Source organism: Ruditapes philippinarum, unplaced genomic scaffold (assembly GCF_026571515.1).
Source record: "Ruditapes philippinarum isolate M1 unplaced genomic scaffold, ASM2657151v2 ctg25284_1_1_1_1, whole genome shotgun sequence".
Lineage (NCBI taxonomy): Eukaryota > Metazoa > Mollusca > Bivalvia > Venerida > Veneridae > Ruditapes > Ruditapes philippinarum.
The window spans coordinates 411-7,122 of record NW_026863346.1 but is presented as its reverse complement, the minus strand read 5'-3'; the positions used below and the strand labels follow the sequence as shown (position 1 = coordinate 7,122).

Below are 6,712 nucleotides of genomic sequence, written 5' to 3'. Positions count from 1 at the left end.
TTTTAAGCCTTATAGCCTGTATTTCTCTGATTGCCTTGCCCATTTTAATTTTCAATATGGCGCCTGTCCTGAATTATTCGATGGTCTCTGTGAGGAAAATCCGTCACGCATGCGCACTTGAAATTTATACACCAAAAAAGGTTTGCCGGCTACAGACCATCGTCCAACTGATAATAGCAAAGTTACAGTCAGTTACCGCCAAAACAATGAAAATTTCAATAATTTGACCTTCAATGACAATGTCATTAATGAATGAAGGTCAAGGTCTTTCGGTATATTTTTAACAGTAATCTTTGAAGATTATTATGTTCAAGTTTCAGGACAATCCATTCAAAAATAACAAACTTACAGCCAATAAAAGCCAAAAAAATGAAAATTTCAATAATTTGACCTTCAAAGTCAAGGTCATTTATGAGTGAAGGTCAAGGTCTGGCTGGTTATTTTTAAGGGATATCCTTAAAGATTATTATGTTCATGTTTGAAGACAATCCATTCAAAAATAACAAAGTTATGCACCTGTCAATATTTTGCCCTACCAGGGGGGCGGCGGGCATACACGGGGCTTTAGACAGAAGACCATTCCTGACAGGCGGGAATTTGACAAACTTATGGAATCCGGGTCCCGGGTAATAGACTTTGGCCGGTTTTTAAATCCCGGGACTCGGGAATTTCGACGCCACAAAATGAAAAAGGGGAGTAACTGCGAAAAGGTCAAAAGACGACGGCGATATTTTTATTTGTGTTTTTGAAGTTGCAGACATGAAACTTTTCGATTTTTTCTACAGTCCTAGAGAAAATTGTGGGATAAGGCGAGAAGGTTGCCCCAGAATTGGGATTTATTTGCAAAGGTATACAGGGATTGTATTCTTCATTTGTTTTCTACCCAGACACTATGTGGAGCCTAGCGGTTTCATGTTTGTCATCTGTTTTCGCGAATAGACCCATTTATTTTGCGAGTCTGAAAGGCGTTGGAAATCACTTGAAACTGACACATATCTCGTATTAATAATACAAAATCCACAAAAGAACGTTCACTTTGCCTGTAGAATATAAACGATTACAGCAGAAAATGTCGTATTGATTGAGATAATCCCTTTAACTGCAGTATGAATGAACTGATCAAGTGACTCAAAACGGTTGTTGAATACATACACACAGAATTATGTTATTAATTATTCACTTCATAATTATTTTAACACCTATGCTACCAGTGTAGATCCTGATCAGCTTGCACATCCATGCAAGGGAGTCAAAATCCAAAGGCTGAAGTCACGGGACTCCAAGTCAGTAGTTCCCGTGAGCCTTGTTAGAATCAGAGACATAGAGATAAGCAGCTCTTATATACTCAATTGAAATATCACTCATGCCTATCAAAAAGTGAAAAATTAGGCATTTTGTAGCAAATAAAACTTAATGGATGTACATTTGATCCTTAAATATTATATACCATTTCTTTGAAAGGTAAATCTTTCATCTATGACTGCATGTTAAAATTTTGATAACTTTTTATGCCTTTCCCTTGGCAGAACATACCCACTGAGCCATTTTGTTTGTCATAAATAGTTTTGTAACAAAATATATCAAGAAGTTCTCTTTAAAAAATGATGTAACATTTATTTTAATGGGAACTGTAAATATTTTTACCTGCAGGCTGCAGCAATAGACAAATGCATAAGTTTTCAGAAAATGTATAATTTTACTGATTTTGATATCTGGTTAATAAGTTTTACTTGCTACAAGTTTTAAGTTTAGCAGGCACGCGTGATATTTTAACTGGCTAGGAAGAGCCTATCTCTGTTATCTATGTCTCTGTTAGAATATGATTTTTAATAAAGTAAGAAAATTCATTTAAATACAATGTATGTCAAAACAGATCTAAATAAAATAATAATATCCTTTTTTCAGATGTATTACCATCATTGTTTTTTATCATTTACTGTTTCAACTGCTTGTCATAACGAGGCTTTGAATCTTGGCTGTCGGTTTCATTTTCATTGGTCTTGTATTGCTTTACGGTCGTGACTTTCTCTAATAAAAAGTAAATTGAATCTGCAGAAACTATGTTAAGGCTTTGTTGTTATCTGATAAATGTGAATGTATTAAAATGTTGATTTATATTTAAACAGGTGAACATTTGGTTGGACCATTTGACGAGTGTTTCTGCCAACAGAAAAAAGGGGCAAGGCAAAGGCGTCCGAGACACAGTCTTTGAAAAAGGTATTCAGGCACAATGACATTATGAGTTGAATTTCATAAATGATTGCCTCAACGTTAAATGAGTCTGAGGCCAAAAAAAACCTCTTTTTTCTGAAAGCCATACAAAACATATAAGGGGTATTGCACTTCTGTGGTCTAAATACTAGTATGTGTATTTTATCATTGACATGGTGGGGAATGATTGATATGGTGACCTGTGACGTAAAATGGTATCTTAAAGTCCCATTATGCATTTGTAAACTTTATTTGAAATAAAAAAATATTCAGTTTCACACCAATGACATCAAGTAGAATTCTGATGTAAAAATTTGCATTTGATTTCTTACAGACATGAAAGAAAATCTTCAAAATACGCTATAAATATATTGCGCTCATGTAGCGCAAATGTAATAATTGGAGGTATGTTTTGATGAAAAAATAATTTCTGAAGAATAGTAATGCGGAAATGAGCCATTTTCTTCAATATGAGGATAAGTATGATATGTCTATTCAGTAATTGAAATTTTACTCACAAAAGCATTATGTTCCTTTAAACTTAAAAATTCTCCTGAAAAAGCACAATATTGTTTATAATGTCGCTGGGGGCTATTGCAAGTCCTGTCAGTTACGCATACTCCAAAATATTTTCTGTTAAACAAAGATATTGACAAAAATTCTCACATGGACACCAGAATCTGAAAGATTATCAATTGCTGCAATACCATGTCATGTGGTCTCCATATCACGTGATTCCCCACCATAATTGCAAGATTAGTTTGATAGACTTAGTACCAGCAGAATTGTTAGAAAATAATATGTTTTCAAAAAAACAAAACAAAAAACAAAATTCGGAACCATTTTTGTTCCAATAGAATTAAAAACAACCTACTGTTTTATCTATCAAAAATATATGTTAGAAATCTTTGTTAAGTTGTGCTACTAAATTATTAGTTTTTAAACAATCCAGGTTCAAGCTTCTATCCAGGCCCAAGCTCCTATCAAGGTTCAAGCTCCTATATATCCCGACTCAAGCTCCCATCCAGGCTCCTGCTCCTATCCAGGTTCTTGAGGAAAGTGCACCAGATTGTGAGTACACCATGCAACTTAGCTTAAGAAAATTATGTCAGTTCTTTTTGTAGCTTTGTGTTGAGCTATAATTGTCGTTTCTCCATGAAAATTGGTCAAAATGTTTGGCTGAAATCTCGGCAAAGTTCAAGGTTGGGTCATGTGGGGTCAAAGACTATGTCACTAGGTCAAATCTTAGAAAAAGAATGCAAACACTTTAGAGGCCACATTTTTGGCCCATTTTTCATTATTGTTAGTGTAAATGTTCAACTTGATGAAATCTAGAACATGTTCAAAATTAAGTCATGAGTGGTCAAAAATTAAGTCACTAGGTCTAATCTTAGAACATTTTTGGTCTAATTTAAATGAAACTTAATAAATTTGAAACCTTAAAGATTATAAAAATGCCCTCTATTTCAGAAAAACAATGTGGAAGTTTCCAGGTTTGGCCGCAGGAGGAGGAAGAATGTCTTTTTAATGACTTTTTGTGTTAAATGTTAAAATAAAATTAGAAGTTAAAGTGTTGTAAGTTTATAGCTCATCTGAGCTGTTAGCACGAAGCTATTGTAATCATGACCGGTGAATGTCTGTCTTCGCAAATCTGGTGTCCTCAACTTTTAGTGTTTTAACACTCTAAGAGGCCACAGATATGGTTCAATTATAATTAAGCTTGGTCAGCATGCTAACCATCCCTACAGAAACTGGGTCATGTGGAGTCAGAAACTAGGTTAGTAGGTTTATTTTGTAGCTAAACTATAAATGTAAAATATTAAAGAGCTTATATGATCGATTGTGTGTCCGTGTTCGCATTGGTTTAAGTTTTTTAAGTCATACATTCTATTCTATGAAAGATATTTAATTGAAACTAGGTACGGTATTTAGTGGGACTACCACTTCCATACTAAGAAGGTCTATAACCTTGATGCATTATTTTCAGAACTATGCCCCTTTATTACTTGAAAATACCCATTTTTATAAAAAGAAAATATAAGTATCTTCAAAGTCTAATTATTTGAATACTATCAAAGTTATTAAACTACAATTGATTGATACATATATATTCATTGGGAGTGACTATACCTACCTTACTTCTGAGGCCCTTAATCCGGATTCATTATTTTCCTAATGATAAGCCTTTGTACTTATATTTTTCATTGTTTTTCTGATTACAGTTTTATTTATTGATTGATCTATTAGATATTTACCCTCTCCCCTACCCCGGGGCATTTGATGCACCAAGTAGGCTCAAGGGTGGGGATTTAGACAAAATTGGTTATCTCTAGGGTGGGGATTTAGACTTCAAACATTTTAAAATGTCAAATTCCCCTGGGTCAGCCCGCCGCCCCCCTGGGCGGGCATAATATTGATAGGTGCATTACAGCCAATAACAGCATGAACAAGCAAAAATTGGACTTTTAACCTTGAAGGTCAAGATCATTTATGGATGAAGGTCAAGGTTAGGGTGGTTTACTGAAAGGTCTTGTCCCAAGGGTTGTTGTGGCCAAGTATGAAGACAATACACAAAGAAATAAAAAAGTTATGATCCAGGTACAAGTTTTCGGACGGCAACGGCAACGGCTACGGCAACGGCAACGCCGACCTGACTATAACAATATCTCTATTTTAAAAAAAAAAAAAAAAGTCGAGCTAAAAATGACCTCACCTGTCAATCAGATAGACAACTTTACAGTCCCTTTTGGCTTTAATTACCCTTTTTAGAACTTTTCATCGCTTTGAATCACTACCAGAGTATATCCTTGATTGAATTAAATCACAGTTTCTTTCCACTTTTCGCATTTTCCTTAACCAATCTCAAAATTTCTTTCTCGTATACGTGACACACCTTTCGTATTGTCCGCCATTAATATTTATCAATCACGTGACTCAGATCCGAACATTGGTAGCAAGACATCTCACCCACCAGACACTTCACTCCTCAAATTTCGAAGACACTCCACCTCTTAAGACACTTCATCCCCCAAAATCAGTAACACACTTCACTCCAATTTTTTTCTATAAAGTAAATAAAACAAGTTGTCAACAACAAAATGCGTATATATGTTTATATTTATTATATTTTTTAGTATTATTTGATTAAAATTTTTGCTTATTACCTTTATTTTTACTAAGTTTAAAGCTGATATAGGTTAATTGGTTGTATTGCCATATGATATATCACAGCACTTTCATCCATTAATTGTTTATTGCATGTCATCTTGTTTATTCAACATGTTGATTAGTTGTTTATTCAACGGTTATCTCACAATTGATTAGATAATTGAATTAAAATGGTATAATTGTATGAAAATTAAATTTATTTTCTTAATAAATAAATTAAATAAAGAAATACATAAAATAAATATAAATGAATATGAATGAATAAATTGGTTGCTTTATATGCTTTAATGGTAACATTCAGTGATGTAACTCAAGTTCATTATATACTAAGCCAAGCAACAAAACAGAAATAAATAAAAATAATCTAAAAGTAATAAGTAAAGAATACAAACAAAATATCAATATTGCACACAAAGAACACAAAAATAAAAGAATTGAGAAACTTAGAAATGCCAAAAGTACAAGCCCAAGAGAATACTGGAAAATAATTAACTCTATTGATCAATCTAAAAATGCAACTAAGGCTACTCTTCATGACCTATATGATTTTTTCAAAAAGACAAATGAAGGAGAAAACATAGAAGATAATTCAATAGATTCAGAAACTGTTATAGAAGTAAATGAAGAAATAAATACAGAAATCACTGATGAGGAAATAAAAAAAAGCAGTTAAACTACTTCAAAAACAATAAAAGTCCAGGATGTGACTATATTTTAAATGAACACATTAAGTCAACTATTGATACAATGCTTCCAATTTATAACAAATTATTTAACCTTGTTTTTGACTCTGGATTAATTACCATCCAGCTGGACAAAAGGCTTGTAATATTACCCATTTATAAAAATAAGGGAAATGCCACTCAGCCTGAAAATTATAGACCAATCACTTTATTAAGTTGCTTAGGTAAATTATTTACTGCCATATTGAACAATAGAATTTACAAATTACACTGAAGACCATAACATTATAACCAAATGCCAAGCAGGATTCCGCAAAAAATCACTCAACTACAGATAATTTATTTATATTACAATCTTTAATTGATATTCTAAGAACACAAAAGAAAAAAATATACTGTGCATTTATTGATTTTAAACAAGCATTTGATACTGTCTGGCGGTCAAGGATTATGGAATATAAACTCATTAAATACAATGTAAAATGGCAAATTTTTTTAAAAATAGTCAAAAAAGTATGTATGAAAACACATTAAAAATCATGTGTAAAAATTCCCAAGGTGTTCTGACTTTTTCCCAAGTCTAATCGGAGTAAGACAAGGCGCAAAATTTGTCGCCGATACTATTTTCACTTTATTTAAAATGACCTTGA

The 6,712-nt window shown here is 32.9% G+C and overlaps 1 long non-coding RNA gene across 1 annotated transcript; it reads left to right on the top strand.

Annotated features, from left to right (window-relative positions):
- Positions 1–51: 51 nt before the first annotated feature.
- LOC132721897 (uncharacterized) lies at positions 52–6,034 on the top strand. Its single transcript, XR_009624537.1, has 4 exons — positions 52–848; positions 2,127–2,217; positions 3,164–3,282; positions 3,682–6,034. It is a non-coding gene; the product is annotated as an uncharacterized LOC132721897 (long non-coding RNA).
- The last annotated feature ends 678 nt before the right edge of the window (positions 6,035–6,712 follow it).